At 39.7% G+C, this 24,666-nt stretch overlaps 1 protein-coding gene across 6 annotated transcripts in view; it reads right to left on the bottom strand.

Moving 5' to 3' along the window:
• Positions 1 to 22,969, bottom strand: part of ELFN1 (extracellular leucine rich repeat and fibronectin type III domain containing 1) — a 190,660-nt gene extending 167,691 nt beyond the window's left edge. For 3 of the 6 annotated variants that reach the window (XM_074281147.1, XM_074281142.1, XM_074281148.1), the window contains exon 1: positions 13,532 to 21,552. The gene's annotated coding sequence lies outside the window, so the exon portion shown is untranslated. Of the gene's footprint in view, positions 1 to 4,254; positions 4,359 to 13,531; positions 21,553 to 22,754 lie in introns of those variants that run through there. The other 3 variants (XM_074281145.1, XM_074281143.1, XM_074281144.1) reach the window with 3 other exon arrangements.
• Between the last annotated feature and the right edge of the window lie 1,697 nt (positions 22,970 to 24,666).

Raw genomic sequence — 24,666 nt, 5'->3', positions numbered from 1 at the left:
TCTTAAAAAAAGGGAAAAGAACCCACATGTGCAAAAATGTTTATAGCAATCCTTTTTGTAGTGGCAAGGAATTAGAAAGTGAGTGGATGTCCGTCAGGGAATGACTGAATAAGTTATGGTACATGAATGTTTTGGAATATTATTGTTCTATGAGAAAGAATCAGCAGGATGATTTCAGAGAGGCCTGGAGAGATTTACATGAACTGAGGCTAAGTGAAATGAGCAGAACCAAGAGAACATTGCATATAGTAAGAACTGTGATGGACATATATTGGATTATTTGCTGTCTAGGGAAGGGGGTGGGGAGAAGGAAGGAAGAAAAATTTGGAACACAAGGTTTTTTGTAAAAACAATCTTTGCATATATTTTGAAAATAAAAAGCTATTTTTTAAAAAAATTTATATTTCTTAAAGTTTTTGAGGGGTATCTATGTTTTCTTTTACAACATGATTTTATGGAAATATTATACATAATTTCACATTTGCCTTTTCAATGAGGAAGAGGGGAGGAAGAGAAAAAGGGGGAGAATCTGGAACTCCAAGTTTTAAAAACAAATGTAAAAAAAAATCCTATCTAGGCAAGATTGAAAAAAATAAAATAAAAACTGAGATTGAAATAAGTAATCTTTAAAGCCCTTCCCAGCTCTTAGGGACATTTATGCTATGCATCTTTATCAGTGTTTTCCAAAGTAACTTGGACTCGAAACACTAGGGCTTTAAATATATTTCTAAAGCCGATGAAAGATGGTGCAGGGAACTTAGGTTTATGGGGTAACTTCCCAGGATAAAGGACAAGAGAGCTGTTAAAGAAAAATAAGCTGATTTTCTTATCCCCAAATTGGTTTATTGGATGCACAATTTAATATTTTTGAGAGGTAAATATTGCTTAGTTTATAAATTTTCTCACTGAATTTCTAATCACATATTCACAAAGCACAGAACAAAAGAGTTAATATGAATAGTTCAATATACAAGGACTGCAGCAGAGTGCCCCGGGGCTCTGTGCTGGCCCTTGGCACTATTTAACATTTTTATCAATGATTTGGGAAATGGGATAGATAGGATGGATAGTTGGATTACAGTCAAGATCCAAAAAGATCTTGACAAGCTAAAATGCTGGGCTAAATCTAATAAGATGAAATTCAATACTTACACTTGGATTTCAAGAAAAAAATTTAGCTTCTTTAGCATAAAATTGGGTTTGCATGACTAACTAGAGAGCAGTTTGGCTGAAAAAGATCTGAGGGTTCCAGTGGATTATAATCAAGGAGGTCAATGCCATCTTTGGCTGCATTACAAGAAGTACAACGTCCAAGAATAAGGAAATGACAATAGTCTCCACATATGTTCCAAGCACCATGATAAGTGCTTTATTCTTAGCATGGTGCCTGGGGCATATATAGTAGGTGCTTAGTAAATTCTCATTTCCTTCCCTGGACCAGATGATTTCTGAGAATTCTTTCCATTTCAATCTATGATCTCATGAAACTTTCTGGGCTTTCGTTCATCAATAGAGACAGATGAACCTATGATCTCATGAAGAATCTTCTGTTTATTCTACCCAAGTCTCTTCAAAAGTAACATTTTGTTCTAAGTAGACATGTAAGTGGGGAGACAAGCATTGCCCTCCTGCTGAATGGGGTCCACAAAGAGCTTCGAAGGGACTTCACATCCTTATTTTGGGCCAGCCAACCCCGCTGATAGCAATGGAATCAGTTTCAAGTCTGCTCCTCAAGATTTCTAGTGGCAGATATTTGATGACTTCTTAAAACAGCTAATATTTTTGTAAGGCTGTTCTATTGGTCAAGAACATAGAACTAAAAAAAAAAAAGCATTATACTGAAGGGCAGCTACATGGCCTAAAGTCTGGGAGAATTCAAATCTTTCCTCAGGTACTTATTAGCTGTATGAACCTGGGAAAGTCACTTAGCTCTGTCTGCTTTAGACTCTCAACTATAAAATGGTAAAACCTATCTCACATTGTTGATGCTAAAATGAGATACTGTTTGTCAAGCACTTCACAGTATCTGGCCTGTTAGGCACTTAATAAATGCTTGTTTCCTTCCCTAAAAATCGGTTTCTTTATTAACTTACACCTGTTGTTCTTAGTTTCTTCCCTACGGTACCACATGGAACAACATCTCTTCTCTACAAGATAGTTCTTCAAATATGTGAAGACAGATGTCATGTCTTCATATCCCCGAATCAGACACCAGATGTCATATCCCCTCCCCATCCTAAAACCAGACACCAGATGTCATGCCTTTCCATCTCAAACCAGACACCAGATGTCACATCCCTGTCCCCCATCCCCAATCTGCTATGATAACTTGAATGTCCTACTCAGGCTCTAGGAGATGGGGCAGAAAGGATTCTCACTGACTGTAAAGAGAGCTAGTACTTTATTGATAGAACTCTCTGGGTTCCCTGTCCCAAGACACAATTTGCATCAGTCAATCACCAGATCCTAGGAATAGGGTTTGGGACTGAAGTAAGTATCTGCTGAGGCATGGGAGCATGGCATGGATATAGGAAGCTAAGTGTCTAGGTCACCATGGGGACCAAAGAAGTCCCTATGTTGAATTTGGAGTGTGTCAGAGGAAAAGCATTTTAAGCTTTTATTTTTAAAACTGGGGTTAGTCATAGAGAGGTTAAGGGCCAGTGGGTAGGGAATGTTGTATAAAATGCTAGAAGCAGTGCTTTTATCCATTGATAGTGCATGTACATTGCATGTGTATTTTTCTTTATCATAAGGTTTTTAGGATAGATAGGATCATAGAAAGGACCATGGAATCTATCAGGTTCAGTCATTTACAGGGAAGAAATCTGAGACTGAGAGAGGTTAAAGCTAGGGTCACATGTCCAAGTCAGGATTTGAACAGAGCACTGGATTAGGGTCAGGAGTGCCTGAATTCAAATCCTGCCTTAGACACTAGTTGTATAAACCTAGACAAGTTACTCAATCATTCTGTGACTCAGTTTCTTCCTTTGTAAAATTGGGAGAGAGTTTAAAGATGATGGCTTGCAAGGCTGCAAGCTCTAAATCTATGATGCTATAGAGGATATCTTCTAAATCCTCTCTTATCAAAGACCCAGAGGCATATCAGAAAATGACATATTGAAAAAAAAAAAAAACCAAAGAACATCAATAAAACTTTAAAAATAAGTTAATATAATCCAGGTAAATCACATAAAAATTGTGAAGGATGTTTGCTGATTTGATAATTCAGTGACCAGCTACAATCCTGACTTTCAACTCCAAATATGGATGGGAGCAATAGGGCTTTGTTTTCCTGATTTGTATTTGACCCACAGATTTGATTTCCAGCTGGTCATACCTGGGGCTATGAATTAGCACTCAGAATGTCTCCAGAAATCAATGCCAGTGTTCCAAAGAAAATCTTCCCAAGGTCAGAAAGGTCTCCAGAGTCCTCCCTCCCACCCCCTCCTCAAAAATACAATCAACCCAACTCAATCACCAGCCCACAAGGAGGCCATGAGCCAAACATCTATCACTCTCCATAAGTCTGGGGATTTCCTTCAGATCCATCTGGCAAGGAAAACAGTCCATAACAAATAAACAACAGATTTCATAAGATTAGGGGATCAAAAGCCAGAGATCTAGAGCTGAAAGGAACCTTAGAGGCAAATGACTTCCAAGCCCTTCATTTTACAGATGAGGAAACTAAGGCATGGGGAGTTTAAGGTGACTTGGTCAGAGACCTACCACTAGAAAACAGCAGAGTCAGAATTTGAATTTTGGTATTATGATTGCAAGTTCAGGGAATCTGTCATTGTGCCATATTTTTGGGGTGGGGATGAAGGAAGAGGAGTCAAAATTAGTCAAATCCCTTAAATTTCTATGGCATTCTGTAGGAACTCCAAGTATCATGCACCCAAATATTCAGAATGAGATGGGATTTTGGAGGTCTGATCCACATTAGAATAAGTATATCTCCTTCTGTTTTCAGAGGAGAAACCCACTATCTCCCCAGGCAATCTTTTATATCACATAGCTATTTGTATTATATTATATATTACATAGCTTTTATGTAGTTATTTATGTAACTTCAATTGTTTGGAAGTTTTTCTTTCTATCAAGCCTACATCTACTTCCTTTATCCACTGCACCTAGATCTGCCCCCTGGGCTGAAGAAATCCCATCTCTGTTGCAGAAGACAGCCCTTCATAGAGTTATCATGCCATATTATTATCCCTCCTCCTCATCAAGTTTTTCTTTTTCTAAACTAAATACCTCCAGCTCCTTCAAATGATATGGAATGCTCTCATCAGCTTGGCTGTCTTCTTTCAGATGTTTTCTAGCTTCTCCTTAACTTCTTTAAGCCACAGTTTTCTCACCTGTAAAAGGGGCAGATCAATCTTAATGGCTTCCACGGTCCTTTCTGTGATCCTATCTGTCCTAAAAAACCTTATGATAAAAAAAAAAATACATATGCCAGATCAATGGATAAAAGCACTGCTTCCAGCATTTTATTCCCTACTCACTGGCTCCCAACTTCTCTATCCTGAATGTGATGCTTGAAGCTAATTTCAATATTCCAGATGTGGTTTGGCCAGGGATGGATCTAAACAGACTATCACCTCCTTAGATATAGACAATAAGATCTCAGAGCAGCCAAATGTTCCATTCTATTTTTTTTTTGCTTCCATCCTATACTATTGACATACATGGAGCCATATGGATATATATATATATAGGCAACTAGATGGCTCAGTGAATAGAGCACTGGGCCTTGAGTCATTAAAACTAATCTTCAGGAGTTCAAATCTGCCTCAGACACTTACTGGATAAGTGATCCTGGGCAAGTCATTTAACCTTGTTTGCTTCCATTTCCTCATCTATAAAATGAGCAGGAGAAGGAAAAATGATAACCCAGTCCAGTATCTTTGCCAAGAAAACCCCCTTGGGGTGATGAAGAGTCAGACATGACTGAAACATGTGGTCCACCCAAATCCTGAGAACTTTTTCAGATCAACTGGTGGCTAACAATACTTTTCCTAATTTGTCAGTGCTTGGCACATAGTAGGTAATAAAGGAATATCAGTTAATTGATTAAAATTAATTTTTTGAACTTTATTCAAGTTTTATTTTGTTAAATTGGATTCAAGAAACTGGGACACCGATACATTGTTGGTGGAATTGTGAATGCATCCAACCATTCTGGAGAGATATTTGAAACTATGCTCATATCAAACTGTGCATACCCTTTGATCCAGCAGTGCTACTACTCGGCTTATATCCCAAAGAAATACTAAAGAAGGAAAAGGGACCTGTATGTGCCAAAATGTTTGTGGCAGCTTTTTTTGTAGAGGCCAGAAACTGGAAACTGAGTGGATGCCCATCCATTGGAGAATGGCTGAAAAAGTTATGGCATATGAAGGTTATGGAATATTATTGTTCTGTAAGAAATGACCAACAGGAGGAATACAGAGAGGCTTGGAGAGACTTACATCAACTGATGCTGAGTGAAACGAGCAGAACCAGGAGATCACTGTACACTTCAGCAATGATACTGTACGAGGATGTATTCTGATAGAAGTGGATATCTTCAATAATGAATGAGATGATTCAAACCAGTTCCACTTGTGCCTGATAAAGAGAACCATCTACACCCAGAGAGAGAACTGTGGGAACAGAATATGGACCACAACATAGCCTTTCCACTCTTTCTGTTATTGTTTGCTTCCATATTTGTTTTCCTTCTCAGGTTATTTTTACCTTATTTCTAAGTCTGATTTTTCTTGTGCAGCAAAATAGCTGTATTATACATATATTGCATTTAACATATTCTTTAACATATTAAGTGTTAAGTGTCTGAGGCCATATTTGAACTCAGGTCCTGGTGCTCTATCCACTGCACCAACTAGCTGTCCCCACCCCACATTATTTTTAAGGAAACTAAGTGACTTGCCAACAAAACCAGTAAGTGCTAGAAACAGTCTAAACACAGGTCTCCCTCCATACACAGATCCATGATCTCTCTCTCCCCTATTCCTTCGGCCTCTTGCCATATGACTTACTTACTACAAACAAATTTTCCCAAGAAATATATTAGGAGTGAATGACAATTATCAGAAATAAGGGCAGCCCTGAAAAGTACCTAAAACTTCATAAGCACAAGTAACAGACAGTCATTTTGATACCTTTGCTAAATGCCAAGCAAGGAATATGCATCCCTGGTACCTCTACAGGTTCATTCTTTACAGCAGAGGTTTTTAGACTTTTTAGACTCTATGGGAAGTCAATGGATCCTTCTCAGAAAATTTTAAAATTAATAATTGAATGACATGCTAAATTTTAGATAGAGGTTAATAAAAATAAGTATGCAATTCTCCTCCCATCTAAATTCATTAAATCTATCCATGGACTCTAGCTTTAGAACCCCTGATTTAAAGGGATTTTTAACCCTTGGAAGAAAAGAAACCTGCACAGTCTATGAACTCCTCCTTTCTCTGCCCTAATCCCATACCCATAGCTCTAAGTATACCCCTCTCAGAAATAAATACTGTTAAAGGAAGAGGGCTAGAGGAAAATGGTTTATTCTCCCCCTCTCCCTGAGGGGAATGTGACTTGTGGGGTCTCCCCTAACACTTGTAGTATCTGTTCCACACTTAACCAGCTAAGTAAGTCACAGGGCCCTACCCCATTCCTTTAATGAATCAGGTAGTGGGAGAGATCTCTAAATGAGAATCCTGGAATGGGAGGGCAGGACAAAGGAGCAGAGGGGTGAATCACTAAATGCTACTGGCTGACAATCCCGTGCTTCACCTCCCCCTTCCCTGTTACTTCAAATCCAGCAGAGTATAAAGCAGAAAATTCTTCTAAAATGGCCTTTTTCTGCTCATACACAGGCAATTATGGGTGTGTGTAAGCACATTTCTGGCCTCAGTGTTGTTCAATGTTGCAGCAAGCTACTAATTTTGTTACTCGGTCTAAATAATAAAACTATTACTCAAGCTAAATAGCAAACAGTCACTTAGGTTAAATAGAATTGGAGAGCAGGTTAAGTCTCCTCTGGCAATTTTGCATTTCTCTCAAGCCCATTGAGACTTTAATCTCTTAGGGCTGTGCTGTCTGGTGGGAAAAAATACCTGGAACTTTTATTGGATAAAACTGGCTATCCCAGGAGAGAACAAGGAATCACTATAGGGGAATGAGCCTGATTTTGAGGTGTTTACCTCCCCCTGGGGACTTGACCCAAATTGCCTCCCCCCTTCAGTGCTGTCAGCTGTGGCTTGTGCAGGAAGTCTGACAGGGAGATGAGCAGTAACTCTGCTTCCCTAGACACCAGACACCAGCCGGATTGGCAGAAACACCTCCCACATTTGGGATACTTTCCCGGAGAACCCAAGGAGGGATTCCTTCCCTTCTTTCTATCCCCAACCTCAGCCCACTCACTCATGTGTCTCTTGATTGCTCCACTCTTTGCCAGTGGCTTTTCTCTAGTACCTTTGGCCTTAGGGGGCTGGGGAAATCATTTAAAGAAAAAAAAGGCTATGGGTTTCTTAAACTTTTTTCATTTGCAACCCTTTTTCTTGAGAAAATTTTGCATGATCCTAAGTAAATAGGCAAATAAAATAGTTATACAAATAAAACATTTCCTGATAATAAATCTTAATCTTGCAACCCTCACATTTAGTTATGGGACTTCATATAGGGCCACAACCTGCAATTTAAATAGCTGGGGATTAGAAGCTTTCCTCACTCCTGAATGCCAACCCAAAGGCTCCCAAATTCAGTAACATAACTCTGGGACATCAATTCCAATAGACTTGTAATAGAGAGAGCCATCTGCATCCGGAGAGAAGATTATGGAACCTCAATGTGGATCACAACATAGTGTATTCACCTTTTTTGGTGCTGTTTGCTTGTTTTTTCTTTCTCATTCTCCCCCTTTTGATCTAATTTTTCTTGTGCAGCATGATAAATGTGATATGTTTAGAAGAATTGCATATGTTTAACCTACTACTTATTGTCTAGGGAAGAGGGGAAGGAGAAAAATTTGGACACAAGGTTTTGCAAGGATGAATGTTGAAAACTGTTTTTTGCATGTATTTTGGAAATAAAAAGCTATTTTAAAAAAGAAATAAATATGATTTATATCTGGAAAAAATACAGAGATAGTTTTCAACATGCACCCTTGCAAAACCTTGTATTCCAAATTTTTCTCCCTTCCTTCTCCCCATCCCCTCCCCTAGACAACAAGTAATCCAATATATGTTAAACATGTGCAATTCTTCTATATATATTTCCACAATTAATATGCTGCACAAAAAAATCAGTTAAAAAAGAAAAAAATGAAAAAGAAAACAAAAAGCAACCAACAAAAACAGAACAACAACAAAAAGGTGAAAATACTATGTTGTGATCCACATTCAGTCCCCATAGTCCTTTTTCTGGGTGCACATGACTCTCTCCATCACAAGTCCATTGGAATTGGCCTGAATCACATCATTGTTGAAAAGAGTCACATCCTAATCCAATTCCAATTGATCAATGATGGACAGAATCAGCTACACCCAGAAAAGGAACACTGGGAAATGAATGTAAACTGAGAGCATTGGTTTTTTTTTGTTTGTTTGTTTTGTTTTATTTTGTTTCTCTTCCCAGATTATTTTTACCTTGCGAATATAATCCTTCCTTTGCAACAACAACAACAACAAAATTCGGTTCTGCACATATATATTGTACCTAGGATATACTATAAGATATTTAATATGTATGGGAATGCCTGCCATGTAGGGGAGGGGGTGGAGGGAAGGAGGGGAAAAACTAGGAACAGAAGGGAGTACAAGGGATAATGTTGTTAAAAAAAAATACCTATGCATATGTACTGTCAAAGAAAATGTTATAATTATAAAAATTAATTAATAATAATAATAATAATAATAAAATTTAAAAAAAAAAGAAAAGAGTCACATCCAGTAGAGTAGTAGATCATCACATAATCATCTTGTTGTTGTGTACAATGATCTCCTGGTTCTGCTCACTTCACTTAGCATTAGTTCATGTAAGTCTCTCCAGGCCTTTCTAAAATCCTGCTGATCATTTCTTAAAGAACAATAATATTCCATAACATTCATATAACCATAATTTATTCATTCTCCAACTTATAGGCCTCTACTCAGTTTCCAATTCCTTGCTACTACAAAAGGGCTCCTGCATGTATTTTGAAAAATAAAAAAGTCATTATTATTAAAAAAAACAAAAAACTTTGGGCTGAGGGGTCCACAGATGTGAATTTCCATTTTTGGCTCTGCTATTAATGAGATGCATGAGAACAAGATACATAAATCTTTAACTTCTGTGAGCTTCAGGCCCTGGTCTGTGAAGATAAAATGTGATATTAAAACTACCTTGCAGACTTTTAAATCCTATAATAAGTCAACTATTTATTTATTCATTCCTTCAGTTCATTGATCCATTGTGGGCAGAATCTATTACTTTATTGGTAGACACAACTTCAAGTTAGGAAACCCCATCTGATCCACATATATCAACACTTTTGCAACTTACCATTTCAGAACTGAAGAACTGAGCTTACAGTAGGAATTCATGATTAGACTTAATGGAAATGAGGATAGTTTATGAACTTAGACGAGAGAAAATTATACCTTTATTTTCATTAATCTTTGGTTTCCATTTTAATCCCATGTATTTTCACGTATACATTTAAAAATATTTTCCCATATTTCACTAGACTTTCAAAGAGAACCATGAGACAAAAAGTAAATGTTAAGAAGCTCTGTCTTAGAGTATAGCCTCAGACACTGAGGCTGGATCTTGCCCAGGGTCAATTTAACTAATGTGTCAGAGATATAAATTGTACCCTGGTCTCAGAGGCTGAATGTCGATCTACTATGCCATGATGGATAAAATAGAAATATTGATCCTTGATCTATCTATCTCATAGCTATTGGGAAAATGAAGTGAAATAATGAACACAAAAGGACTGAATTATTATTATTGTCATGGAGGTGGGATGATAAGAGTGGAAAGATTTGGAATGCAGGGCCTGAGTTCATATACCAGTTCTACAATTTACTCACTATGTACTTTTGTGCAAACCACTCTTCGCCTTAGTTTCCTTACCTATAAAAATAAATGAATTTCATTGGATAACTTCTAAGCTCTTATCCTGTGGTGGTTAAGATCTTTTTCCAATTTTAAATCTATGGTTATCTTATCCTTTAAACTCTGAGAATGGACAGGGAACTGGGAAGTCACTTCAGAAAGACTAGTGTTAATTTTTTTTTTTTTGGTGATGATCAATTCAATATAAAAAAGCTCTACATATCTGCATAAAGGTTCAAATCCCAAAGAAGTCAACTCTATCATGAGGGCTGGCCAAAGTAGCACAATGGAGTCAGAAGACCCAGGTCCAAATACTATCTCGATCCTGATCCATCCTGAGTAACCCATGTTACTTTCCTAGGCTATAGTTTTTCCATTTGTTAAATGAAGGGTGAGACTTCCAGCTTTCTACCTGCAATAGCTTCAGCAGGGGATTTGGAGAAGCAAAGAATGTGAAGAAAACAGAATCACAAAAAGCTGGGAGGATCCTTGAGAGGTAAGTTCTTTCCCCATCCCCGACATGTTTTTCCCCTTGATTAGCCCACATCTCTTTTTCTTAACTATCTGCATGGTGTAATTCTTGCCATAAAAACTATTTCAGGCCCAAGGCAGAAAATCTTGAGCTCTCAAAACTCTCATTTACAGAACAAGGATAGGAATTCAAAGATGGGTGATAACTGATGATATCCCGATGCATGGGTGACTGAATTAAATCCTGAGGGCTCAGCTCCAACAGACTGAAATGAGTGCCTTGACTGACTACATAAGTTTTTTTTGGTGCATAGAACATTTGAGATGCCCCTGGGAATGTCAGCAGAGTAAGTCTCTTAAGTTTAAACAACATGTTCTCAGCCAGGGAAGCAGTGTGGATTATTCACAGAGCTTGGAGACCAGGTGCCAGGCTTTGCTGACCCCACTAAAGCCTGGGTCCCTCCCCCAAGGTCTTCACAAGCAAAACCACTGACATATTAATTAGAAATGTCTTTATGGCCCACATTTCTCAGGCCTCTCTGCCTCTGTGTGTGTGTAGGGGGGGTGGCTTTGTAGCTATACACATAGGGTTGTCCTGTTTGTGTGTGTGTGTGTGTGTGTGTGTGTGTGTGTGTTTTCCCACCAGTTTTTTTTTTTTTCACGCCTGCTGCTGTTTGGCGGAGAAGTTTTCAAGCTTGCAGCCCACTCATGTTTTGATCTCTAACTTTTTTATTTAAACTCATGTAGCAATATTAGGATTTCTGATGGGTTGTTTTTTTTTTTCTTTCTGAAAAATCTCTCTCTTGTGTAATCACGTTCTCCAGATCTAACACGCTCAGCCTCTCTGAGTACTTCATAATGAGGAAAAATTGAAATAAACACACTGAAAATGAAGGCTTTCTTTTTAGTCTTCTTCCTGCTTCCCCATTTCCCCACTTTACCCCAAGAGGGGAATATCAATTTCAAGAACTAATCCGAAATGAGATCATCTTATTGCATTTAGTGATTTCTCTCCAAGGATGGAAGTGAGTGGCACAGGTGGGGATAATTTCAGGTTCCAGAGCTCAGACTCGAGAAGAACACCTGAAGTCTTCATGAACATCCCTCATTCTAAGTGATCTTGGTCAAGTTACTTAGTCTCTTTGGGCTTTGGGTTTCCTCATCTGCAAAATGGACAAGTTGGTTGTTGAGGTCCCTTCCAGATCTAAGTCTGATTCTTTATAACTGGAAACTGTAGCTGGAATTTTGAATTTCCCAAAGTGAAGAAAACACCAGGCAATTAATTCACATTACAGAATCTGAATCCTCAAGCCAAAATACATGTTATACACAGCATCTGATATTTCCATGCAGCTCTATTAGCCTTATTAGATTGAAAAACCCTATTATTTATTTATTCAATTGAGGAGCTTTATAGTTCTATTAGATTGAAAATATCCATAATTACTATTACTATTTATATATTAGGCTGAGAAGCTCTATAGCTCTATTAGATTGAGAAGATCCATAATTACTACTACTATTTATTTATTAGATTGAGAAGCTCTATAGCTCTATTAGGTTGACTATCCATAATTACTATTATTATTTATGTATTAAATTGAGACTCTCTATAGCTCTATTAGATTGAGAATATACATAATTACTATTACTATTTATTTATTAGATTGAGAAACTTTAAAGCTCTATTGGGTTATAATTATTACAGTCCTGGAAAAGTGGAAGAGGTAGGAGGTTTTGGAAGGACCACAGAATCTTAACTTAACTTAAAAGTTAAAAGAAACCTGAGAGCACTTCTAGTCCAAACCTCTTTTTTGGCAGATGAAGAATCTGAAGACTAAGGAGCCTAAATGAGTAGTCCAACATTACACGAGTAGTACATGGAAGAGCTGAAATTTGAACTCAGGTCCTCAATACCCCCATACCCCATTCCAGAATCCCATACCAAAGAAAAGATAAAACTCCTAGATGGGAACTCTAATTCCTAGATGACACAGCAATACTCCTGGTATGAAATGTAACTCACCAAAGAGGTTTTGTTTTGCTTTTTTTTTTTTTTTTTTGCATTCTTAACCCTCTGGGCTTTCAAGTCAATCTTTTTCACACAATTTTTGCTCCCTTCAAAAGAAGGCATCTCTGCTTTTATTATGGATATCAACAGGAAAATAGGATTTGTTTTACAGAAATCTATTTATACATGGATGCAGCTAGAACAGACTTATGTGATAAAGCAGTGGCAACCTATATTTTAATCCTGGGTTATAGGAACAGCCTCTTCACGTCTTCAGAAAGTATCCCCTACAACAGTCTTCAGCAAAGCTCTGTCTCTTATAGGACCTCCCCCAAATGCCAGTGCTGAGGACCAAGGGGAACAGGGGCCAACATCCTCAGTGAGAGTCCTCTAGTTTCTTCACTACCCATGAGTTTCACTTACACAATCATATTGCAGAAATGCCATGGGTCTATCTCATGTGACTACCTCTCTGTGCAGAACTAATTCAGCACAGTGTAGAGATACTCATTCAATAAAGATTTGGGTTGTGGTTTTGTTTTGTTTTGTTTTTGTTTTTTAAAAAATAAATGAAAAAGGAAGATGGAACTAAGAGGGACCTTAGAAATCAGTCATTGACTAAAATGGAAACTGGGACCTGTAATGGTGAAGAGACTTGCCTAAATTCACACAATTAGTGACAGAAACAGATTATATCCAAGCAACTCATGATACCATGCACTATTCTGATTGTCTTTGCCCTCTAGAAAACTCACATGTGCAGGTATCATCTCTAGATAGAAGATAGCCATAAATACTTTCATATAAAGTTAGCTAATGCTTTTTAAGAAAAAACAAGAAGCTTTTCATTCTGCCTTCAGAGATGACACAAACCAAAAGGTATCTCAGGAGAGGGACCACAGACACTTGAACTTATTTATATTAAGGGACAAATGACTTATATAAAATTCTTACCTGGGAGTAGATTTTGATAGAAAGAAGAACAGAACATGAAGGACACTGTTGACTTGAAGATATTAGCAAGGGTCCTGCAAAGGGCAGAAAGAGAAGAGTGGGGGCAAATTCTCTGACTTCACAATCTAATCAAAGGCTAGTGGTGCAGATATCGACAAATACATAACAATTATATATGAAACCTTCTAAGCATCTGCTTCTCCAATGCAAATGTATGTTTCTTAAGAATTAGCCTTTTACTGTTTTATTAGGAAACACCCCCACCACTGAAATGTTTTTAGTCAAGCTAAGACCCAACTTCCAGAATGTCTTTAAAAATGAAATTTAACTTGATTTAAAAAAAATGTGTTGTATATTTAATGTGTTGATAATAATGTTAATGCATCACAAAAAAAATTAGCCCAGAAGGAAATTCCATAATGCCTCTTTTTCAACAGGATTTAACATTTCTCACTTGGCAAAAGATTCTCCTTGAAAAATAACTTAAAAGTTTTCCATCTCTTGTAAAAGTGGGGGTGGACATTGGTGCAGAATGTGACATATACTATCAGTTATGGAAAATGATTTCTCAAAACAGGTTTTATTTATTTGTTAAGCAAAACAACTGTGCTTTGTTATAAGGAAAGTTTTGGCACAGGGATAAGGAAGTCTTTGAAAAGTGAGAACGATTATGTTTTTATTTTTTAAGTAATAAAACCTTTTTTATTTTTAAAAATCATGATTAAATAAAATGAACCTATTTCATTTTCATGTAATATCAGTAGGGAAAAGGAGGAAGGGAAGGTGTCCAGATTGTTGCACTGATGAATACAGGGAGAATGTAGATAAGAATCTCACACGATAGGCAAGCATGGATGGGTTATAATCTATGTTATTAGACGGAAGCCCTGAATCAATGAGATCAGATATAGTTGGGTGACAGAGACCTGTCCTAAAACTCTGATCACACAGTTTAAGCCTGCCCCTCTTCAGAGTGCAGAAAAGCTTATCCTCACTCAGCAAAAAAATACAAATGGCACAGTTAGTTAAGATTAATAGAATCGTAATTTTATAACTAATAGCATCGTAATTCATGTTAGATCCGGAAGGGACCCTAATTAATGAACATTAATCAGCAAAAGGGTTCAACCCCTTCATTTTACAGATAAGTCAATTGAGGCCCAGAGTTGGGGAGGGTGAATTCACACAGCCAGTTAGTGGCTAACCTATACATGAACCTCATTCTTTTCTGTAAAAACAAGGGTGTGTGGGTCTGTGGGTTGAAAGGAATGGAATCTAGATAATCTCTCTAGCATCCTCTCTCTTTCAGTTTTGAAATTCTCAGAAGAGCCAAGAATGAGGATTCACAGGGTAATACGACAAACTCATAGGAAACCATAGCAAAAGCCACATCCAGGAATAAAGACTTAGATTCAATTCTATTTAAATTCAAGCAGTATTAAGTGCTTACTAGGTGCCAGGAACAACAATAAAACTATGCTTGCTCTCAAAAAACTAACGTTAAGTATGGGGTTTCATGTTCATGGTTCAGTTGTGATGGGAGAGGGAGAGGGAGGGAAGATGGACTGAAGTCACTGGAAAGGAAGGAAAATCACCCTGAATTCAATTTTAAAATTCTTTCTGGAGAAAGTGGTCTTTAAGGAATCTCTGTTCCACATTGTGACTGGCATGGGTGACATTTGGTTGGTATGACAGACTGTAATTCTTGAAGATAAGAACTCTTCTTCTAAGACAGACTCTGGCCTGAAATGAGCCTTTCTCTCCATCTGTAAAATGGGTACAGCACTCCCTACTTCATAGGAATATTGTGAGGGAAGCACAATGTAAACTGAAAAAGACTATATTATGTGAGCTCTCATCATCCTCATCATTATTACTACAGAACCATCTATCTAGGGAGTGGGTGGCAGTTGAAGGTGACAGTATTGGCTGAACCCCAGCTCTCAGCTCCCAAGTTTCCAGCTCCCGTCACTGCAGTGACGGGGCATTTCACCATGAGCCAGCACTGAGCCATATCCTGCAACACTATTTGGCTTTTTTTTGTTTTGATTGCTCCGGATGATTAAAGATTATAGCTGCTGTGGCGGGCTATGTGATGAATTCCAACTCAGCAGAGTGACATTTTCTCAAAGTGCTGTTCTTGAAAAGTATTTCTTTTGATTAGCCTGGGGAGAGTGACAGGGGAGGCAGGGAAGCCTTCTTCCCTGGGCCGTGGCCCCTTATAGATGCCTTCTCCCTTTTGCATACCTGTGTGTATGTGTATGTGTATGTGTTTGCATGTGAAAGAGAGAAAAGGGGAGAAAAGAAAGGGGGGGTAGAGAGAAACAGACAGCGATAGAGAAACAGACAGCGATAGAGAAACAGACAGACAGTGATACAGAGAGGGAGAGAGAGAGAGAAACAGAGACAGACAGACAGTGATAGAGAAACATTTGGACAGTGATACAGAGAGGGGGAGAGAGAGACAGAGAGAGACAGAAGAGGGAGGAAGGGAGAGAGAGGAAAAAAGGGAGGGAGAGAGATATAAAGAACATGTTTAATACATTTAACTAGAAGGAGCTAATGACTAAGTGGTTCCTCATTTTGATGCTGCTTGAAATAAAACTAAAAGCTTACTGTAAATATGAGGGAATAGCCTGCCTGACAGTGATTTCCCAGGCACTAACAACTCAGTGGTGCCAGAATTCTGATTTATCTGAACTTTTCCAAAGAGCCTTAAGCAATAGTGGAACTAGGCAACTGTCAAAGGAACGGCTGCATAGGATCCAAGGCCAGAAGGGGCTTCAGCTTCATGGCCAGCCAGGTTTCTACTATGACTCTCCTTTCAGTCCTCAAAGGCCTGATTCCTTAATGGCTTCTGATTCCTTTAAGTGTTCAACAGAGGTAAAGGCGTGCTGATTGGTAGCACACTTGATCATTTAGTCTTGGGTTGGGGTGAGAGAGTTATTAGTTTCCCATAGTTTGGTTCTATTAATCCAGATAAAATAAGGAAGGAGGGAGAAGTTATACTAAGTGGGTCTGGACTAGACAGAACCCAGAGATTGTCTGTTACTTCTTTAAATCTGTAAGGTAAGTGATAGGTCCTATTAACTTCTGCTTAAAAGAAATGGTTGGGACTAAACCAGTGTTTCCTGGTTTCTGACGTCAAGCAAAATTTTCTTGGTCTGCATATTGTTCTTCTACCCCAGGTTCTCACTTCTCGAAATCTGGAAACATAAAAATTTTTCTATTTGTTTGCCTTACCCCTAACTCCCTGTTTCTCTCCCATTCTCAGGCCCTGCTCTTTTAATTCCAGAGAGCTGTAGCCGAGAGGGAGAAGTCATTCATGAAAGAGAATTAAACTATATTCTTAGTCCTCAGTATAGTTTAACTTAAGAAACACTGGACTCCTCATACATGGCATTCCAACACCCATCTTTTGACTTTGCAAGGGCTGTTCCCCCCTCCTAAAATTTTGCACTCTCTCATTTATGCTTCTTAGAATTTTTAACTATTCAATTTGGCTTTAGTCCCATGTGGGAAGCCTTTCCTGACAGCTAATCTAACCCTCCCAACTCTGATATATTTCATATTTGTGTCTATATAATTTCCCCTAATAGAATGTAAGAATCTGAAAGGCAAGAACTATTTCTCTTTTTTATTCTTAGTGTCTAACACTCAACTGACACATAGTGCCATAGTTTCTGACAAACAATATATATTTAATAATAGTTTATTAATTAATTGATCTATAAGGAACTTCCCAGCCCCTCATAGTTCAAAGTTCATTCTTGTCTCCTCTTGTTCTCCCTACTCTACCCATCCATCCACCCATTTATTTATCCATTTGTGCATCTATCTATCCATCTACCTATTCACCCATCCACCCACTCACCTACCCATCCATTCATCCATCTATACATTCAATAAATATTAAGTACCTCTACATGCAACATACTCTAGTTCAGCCTCGTTTTTAAAGAAATGTGGCAAATTGGATTCAAGAAATCAGAAGGATCTTCTTATGGATAATGTCTTTAACCCTAAGCTCCCTTTTTCAATAAGTAAAGGGAGAGAAATTGTGCTCCCTTCCATATCCCCCCCGATGTGCCAGGAGCACATGCAGATTTGATTACAGGCCTTTAGAGACTCTTGGAATTCAGTACTCTCCTGGAGATAAGGGGGTCTGGAAAGAGCTGATCTATTTGGTCATGGACCTATTCCATTGGCCTGGGGTGGAGAAACAGAAAAAGGAATAGGAGGAACAAGAGATAGAATAATAAGAGAAGAGAACAGTAGAACACAAAAGCCTTCCACAATCCTTTTTCTTCTTTCCCATTCTCAGCTTCCATCATTCTCTAACAGAGCCATACTGTTCTACTCACTGATCCTCCAAAGTTCAACCTCATCTTGACTCAAAGTTTCTGACCCCTTAGTTCTCTTAGAAAGGTCTTACCATTCCTCCCTCCTATTTAACTTGAACTCTACCCATCCCTTGGCCTAGCTCCAATCTTATCTCCTTCACTACTCCCTGACTATACTAAACATGGTAAATGCTCCCTCCTCTAATTTCTTTTAACATTAATTTATCATGTATTCAGAGCTATTGTTCAATTATAAAGCAGCTAGATAGCACAGTGAATAGGGTACCAAAGTTGGAGTCAGGGAAAACTTATCTTCCTGAGTTTTACCAGCAGTGTGACCCTGGACAAGTCATTTAACCCATTTCCTGATCTGTAAAATGAGCTGGAGAAGGAAATGGCAAACTTTCCAGTATCTCTGCCAAGAAAGATAAGAGTCACGACTGAAAATAATTGAATACATTCTTTAAGCAGTTGGACCATGCTTGATGTTCACAAAGGAAACGCCCTAGAGTGGAAAATGAAGGCATTTAAGGGGCAAGGAGTATAAAGAAGGGAGGAGGAAAGAGGGTGGAGGTGGATAATTTGTATAAAAGGAATACAGCAAAGTCAAATGGCAAGCCTTAACTGGCAACCAAGTCTCTGGTTGTGGGAATCCTCCACTTGAAAACAGAAAGAGGATTCTTAAAACAGTGGAGAAAGGTGAAATGAAAGAACTGGGGTGGTGTGGGTGTGAGAGATGGGACTGGAACACTGAAGTTGAAAGGGAGGTAACAGTTTACAGAAGCTTGAGAAGTAAACCAGTCCACAAGTCATATTCCAGCCCTGTACCAATTATTTTGCTTTACAATTTTTACCTTGCTTTTTCCTGCCTTCCAGGTATATCAGGTTTAAGAAATGGGTTTCTATCCTTCTAGTAATGGAAGTAGAAGGACTCTAATTCTTCAAAGAAAGGCTTTCTAGAGATTCAAGGTACTGTCACTAACATAACATTTGGATGTCACACAGCCTATGTGTTAACTGACAACCCTGTCCTCCTTTCCAAAATGACAGGTAGAAAGTAGAAGAAAAAAGGAGACCCTCTTAGGAAATAATCAAAAAGGAGTCAAAGAAAAGTGGTAAATTTAAGTGGTTTGAATCCTCTGATTTTTCTCTCCTCTAAAGCAGGATAATATAGTGGCCAGCTTCTTAAGTTGTGGGTCATGACCCCATATAGGATCACATAATTGAATAAGGGAGTTACAAGATTATAATTTATCATCAGTAAAGGTTTGACTTGTATACCTATTATATATACACCTGTGTATCTAGGTCACATGAAATTTTCTTGGGCAAAAAAGGATGGTGAATGGAAAAAGTTTAAGAAGCCTTGTTATTGTGGATAGTACTAAACTTGGGTTTGAATTCAGACAGTTGATCACTAGAACTCTCTGATCCTGTTTCTTAATCTGATGGATTTTGATGATCTCTATGATTCCTTCTAATTCTATAGTTCTGTCCCCAATAAAAGTCTTAGTCATGTGGAGTAACTGGGGGAAAAGATTTGGATTGAGTGTCTGAGAACATAGTTCTTGTTCTATCACTAACTTCACTGTGTATCTTTGGGGAGGTCATTTTCTCTGTTTCTTCGTAGGTAATTGTAAAGATAAGATTTTTTTTTTACCTCAAAAGGGATCTTAAAAAAAAAAGTCTTCTGGGATTTCAAGTATTGGTTCTTACAAACATTTTTATTTTAATTGGCCCAGGATTAAGGTCTCTCCCTTCTGCCTGTCAAAGAAAAGTTCTAGAAAACCTTTAAAGATGAAATGGTTTTTCTCATGGAGTACAAGTAGAATAAGTGACTAAGGAAAATTGTTCAGAGGAAAACAGAGATAGGCTACAAAGAGAGGAGAAATCCAGTGGCAACATGCAATGTTGAACATTTTGTTCTTGATGTCACCACCGTGATATTCCATACTTTTTCCCATTGTAGAAATGCTATGTAGAGGCCAGCCACACAGGTATGCATAAGGGTAGATGAATAAAAATAGCACATGGAGAGGACTCTGTCATGGCTCTCTAATTACAGTATCTGCTCTATTCAGCAGAGCCAATTGGCATCTCAGTATTCATAACAATGTCAGACATGATCGTGTCCGACACTAGAAACACAGGGACATTGCAGAAGCTCAGTCATTCTGCTTATCTAACCAACAGTAAAATGGGAAGAGAACTGGATGGGTAAGAGATTTGGAGTCTAGTCCTGCCTTTGACAAGGGAAAAGACTAATCACTTATAGACTATTGTGAGTCCTTTCATATGTTTTTACATATGGAATAAAGGCTGTCCTACATCTGGTATGTGAATTATTACCTTGTGTGCTTATATAGGACCTGGGATCCTTTTATCCAGACACCTAGAGATTTGCTGTTTTTGAATTGTATGCCGAGATTCTCAAGAGAAAACTTCAGGTGAGAACAAAAAATGAGGATACAACCATGTTGTCTGAAATTCAATCTAAATCACCCCAAAGTGACAGGGACTTTTCTTGGAAGCAGAAGAGCATCAGAAGATCATATAGAGTTAGAGTTGGGGAGAGAGATCCATCAGAATTAGTCCTTTCCTGTTAAAGATGAAGAGACCCAAAGAGTTCGAGTGACTTGTTCAGAGTCACATAGCTAATAAGTATATGAGGCAGGATTAAAGAATATAATGATTTAGGAGAATAGAACTCAAGACTAGACCTAATTCCATTCAGTTCATATTCTAGGATATTCCTCAGTTTCCTTACCTGTAAAATGAGAGAGCAGTTTTCTTCCAACTCTTAACATTCTGAGATTCTTTTTCTAGGAGTTAGTATTGAACTATGAGAAACTATATCAAACTGCTTTCAAATGCAAGACAGCAAATGAGCGAGTCTTTCTTTGGTTGGGAGAAGCATCCATGGAAACCAGCAAGAGAAATCATGAATTAGTGAAAGAAAGTAAAGTGAAATATTTCAGGGAGAACAGCATGGTAGTAGTGATAGGGCTTTGAAAGACACGTAATAAAATTTATCCGGTGCTCCCTGGTAACACTACTGACTGTTTCTGGTTCATGCTGTGAAATTTATTACTGTGTCACCTGGACCCTGAGATATATCTGCATGCTTGTCATTCACCAGTATATTTCATTTAACCACTCTAAATTTATACATACGTACATATATATGTAGTTATATACATCTACTGGTGTATCTACAGGATCTGCCCATCCATTTTCTACAGAGAAATATGGACACAAAGAGTCTACGCACCTATGGTAATAAATTTCCCCCAAGCCAATAAGGTCTGTAACAACCCGTTCAGAAAAACAAAGTCTCCTTGGCTTCCATTCGCTGTTAACCACAGAAACATGGGGAGCACAGTGTCCTGCAGAGGCTCCAGAGCTAAAAAAGAAGCTTCAGGATCATCTTCCCCAGCACCCTCTGTTTTAGAGATGAGAAAACTGAGGCCTTGAGAAGGAAGCAAGCAACTTACTAAGATAACAAATGATTACAGTCAGCCTAGAACCCAGACATAAAGTCAGTGCCATTTCCTCCACGTCATGTTGCCTCCCATAGTAGGAACTTAAAATGATATTGAATTGAAATGTATTTCTGGTATCTATTCCATTCCCTTCACACAGAAAAGTTAGAGGGAAAAATTTCAATAAGAGCTGAGGGTGTGTGGGGGGGGGGGTAGGCTAAGGGGGGGGGGTTGAACATTGCAACAAGGTACCTAGAATCTGCGTATCTGTCACTTTTGTACCTAATTCTTTATTCAATCACTGTTTAGAACTGAGGCAAATCCACTGGGGACATCCAGGGTCCAAAAATTCCATGTTAAAGTGATAAAGCAAATGCCCGTAAGTCAATCAAACCTGTGGGACCATCGGCTCCAGGGTATGAGATCATCTTAGCTAGAAAAGGCATTCTTCTAGAGATTCTGAGAATGTCAGTCTATCCTTTTCCTTTTGCATGTACAGCTTTGAGAAATATTTATAAAAATTACTGGACTTTCTTATAGAAGTAAGCCTCTTCTGTCTTGCTTGCTTCCCACTTTTTGTTCTTCTAGACCAATAGCCTATCCTTTCTCCAATTTCCTCCACCCTCATCTCACCTCCCCTTTCCCAACTTCTGCCTTGCTCTTCGAGTCTAGAAATTATTTCTGTTGATAAGAGGTACCTTTTACTTTATGTCCATGCTGAGCTTTTCCAGAGTCACGAATCTCCTTATTCCTTATTCCAAAGCTGCTGTAACATCCTGAATTTTACATTTAGCTGCATTTACAAACATGTATATTAAACTTGAAAGGGTCCTAATTTTGAGTCAGGGTGCCTGGGGGGGGGAGAGATTGATGTGCTGAGTAACTAATAGGGCTTTATTGCAATAGCCCAGTCATAACCTTTCTTGCCTGCCTAGAAGAACACTGAGGGTTTTCATGCCTTTCCTAGGTGAACATATATCTTCTTACATAAGAGCAGTGAGCTGGGAGTAAAGGCACCAGAGTACTATTATTGGCCTTCCCTCACTACGCTAATTTATTCTGTGATCTTGGACCAGAGACTGAATCCTCTTCCAGACCCAGTTTCTCCATCTGACAAATGGAGCACAGATAACATCTCAATAAATATTATGAGATTCAAACATGAAACTATTGTGCAGGAGGAATCAAAAAGCCAATTGTAGTCCCCTTTCTGCAGTTTACTACATAAATTCAGGGAATAGTGTATAGATCCTCTGAAGCCTCAGTTTCCTATATCTGGAAATGGAGATAATACTTAACTAATTGCTTCACAGGAGAGTTATAAGGAAAGAGCTTGTATTGTTTGTGAAACACAAACCCCAAAAGTAAAGAATTAAGAAAGACAACAAAATCACTAACTTTGATCTCTTTATACTCCAGTGCAAGAGCCCCCGGGGCTAGAAATAGGCCTTTTGGGGTGGTCGAGGTTGTCCGGGAAAGAAGCTGAGGGAAGGAAACGATGGTTTCTTGGATACCTACCATTCTGCTCCAGAGGTTTCCCAGAGTGGTGGTTTTCTTTCCCCACAAATCTGAGCTAGCTTCAGCTCCCCGGGGCTTGCCCGACTTAAGCCGAGAACGTTGCGAACACACCCATTCCGAGCTTCCTGGCCCTCAGAGGCCAGCACCTAAAACTAGTTTCCCGGGGTACCCCGCCCCTGCTATCCTACTATTTTCTCCTCCCTTCCCTAAGGTACAGGGAGATCAGACAGGAAGCTAATACTCCACTAGCTCTAAAGGAAGACCCAAGTTCTGGACAACATTAGCTCAAAGCAATTGGCTTTAGCTCTCTGGGACTGACCGGAGAACCATCGCCTCCCCGGGCTGGATAGAGCAGGGAGAGAGAGCTTGTCCTTGGCTCCCCAGTTAGAGCCTATTCTCTCTACAGCCCCAACTCAACACAGAGTCCGAGGTCAAAGGACACCCATCCAGCCAAGGATTAGAGGAGGAGACGTGGGAAGGGCGCAGATGCCCTCCGAACGCAACCCCCAGCCCGGTCCTCTGAAGTGAATGCAAACAAACTTACGCGCAGCACACAGCCACTGCTTCCTTCCTCCTCCTCTTCTTTCCTAGAGCATTCGTAGGCTCCCGAGTCTAGACAGGTGGGGCGCGCAGGGCCTGCCTCCGGAGTCTCCCCCAGTACCCCGCGGCTGCTGGTCACTCAGTCCCCAGTAGGACGACGTGTCCTGCGTTCGCTCTCTACGCTCGCTCCTTCTCCCTCGGCGCGGCGAGAAGAGAGCCGCTGCTCAGTCCAGGGCTCCCACGCGAGTCGGTGACTGTGGATAGCAAACCCGACTGTTTGTTTAGCTGGAGGAGTGGCCCATCCCCTCCCACCTCGGCGCTCGGAAACCAAGGGGGCACAGAGGGGCTGCAAAGTTCCTCCGAACTTAGTTTTTAGGAATGGCTAAGGGTAGGGAAGCAGAAGAGAGTGGCAGAGCTAGCTTTCCCCGAGCCACAGGCAGGAAAAACAGCTGCACTTTATACCTGAAGCCCAGGTGCAACACCTGAAGGCAAAGGGGAAGGGGGAGAGGGGTGGAAGGAGTTTAGACTAAGCTATCGGCTTTCTCTTTCTAGGCTTCAGCCCCGAATACCTAGTCTCCCATTCCAGCTCCAGCACTATTCCCATCCCGGGCCCCTTGTCTCCCATCCCTAACCTCCAGCCACCATCTCATCTCGGTTCCATCCCTCAGCTCTCTCTAAGGTGACAGCACAGCCAGGCTCGGTTCTCCTTACCTGCGGAGCGGCTAGCTGCGAGCCGCCACTGCCTCGGCTCCGCCGTCTCTCCCTCTCTCCCGTCCTTCAGTCTCTAACTTTGCTCTCGATATTGAAATTCCCATCCCCAGCTTCTCCCATCGATCTGAGAGCACGGCCCCTCCCCTCCCCTGTCAGGCAAAGAGAATTCTCATTCTCTCTACTTTCCTTCCTCTCTTTCTGTCGGTACATCTGTCTTTCCTCTCTTCAATCTATATCTACTGAGCGATCTCCGGAGTCCCACAGCTGTGGGGGCGACTACGGGGCGGGGGGGGGGGGGGAGAGGGTTGGGCCTGAAGATCTATTAGCATTAAAAGGAGGATTTCCTCTGGGCTCCAGTCCCCCTATCTCCGCCCCCACTCGTCCCTCCTCGACTGCTTACACAGGAGGAGGGGGGAGGGAGGAAGGAATAGGAAGGGTAAGCAACCAAGTAATCTGTCTTATTGAGCTATTCTCTCAGTTTGTCCCAAGGCAGCTTTTTTAGGGAGGTAATATGTGAAATGCAGTGGGATTTTGGTGGGTT

This window comes from Sminthopsis crassicaudata, chromosome 1, assembly GCF_048593235.1.
Source record: "Sminthopsis crassicaudata isolate SCR6 chromosome 1, ASM4859323v1, whole genome shotgun sequence".
NCBI lineage: Eukaryota > Metazoa > Chordata > Mammalia > Dasyuromorphia > Dasyuridae > Sminthopsis > Sminthopsis crassicaudata.
Note: the sequence above shows the minus strand (reverse complement) of the source record. Positions and strands in the feature narration are given on the sequence as shown.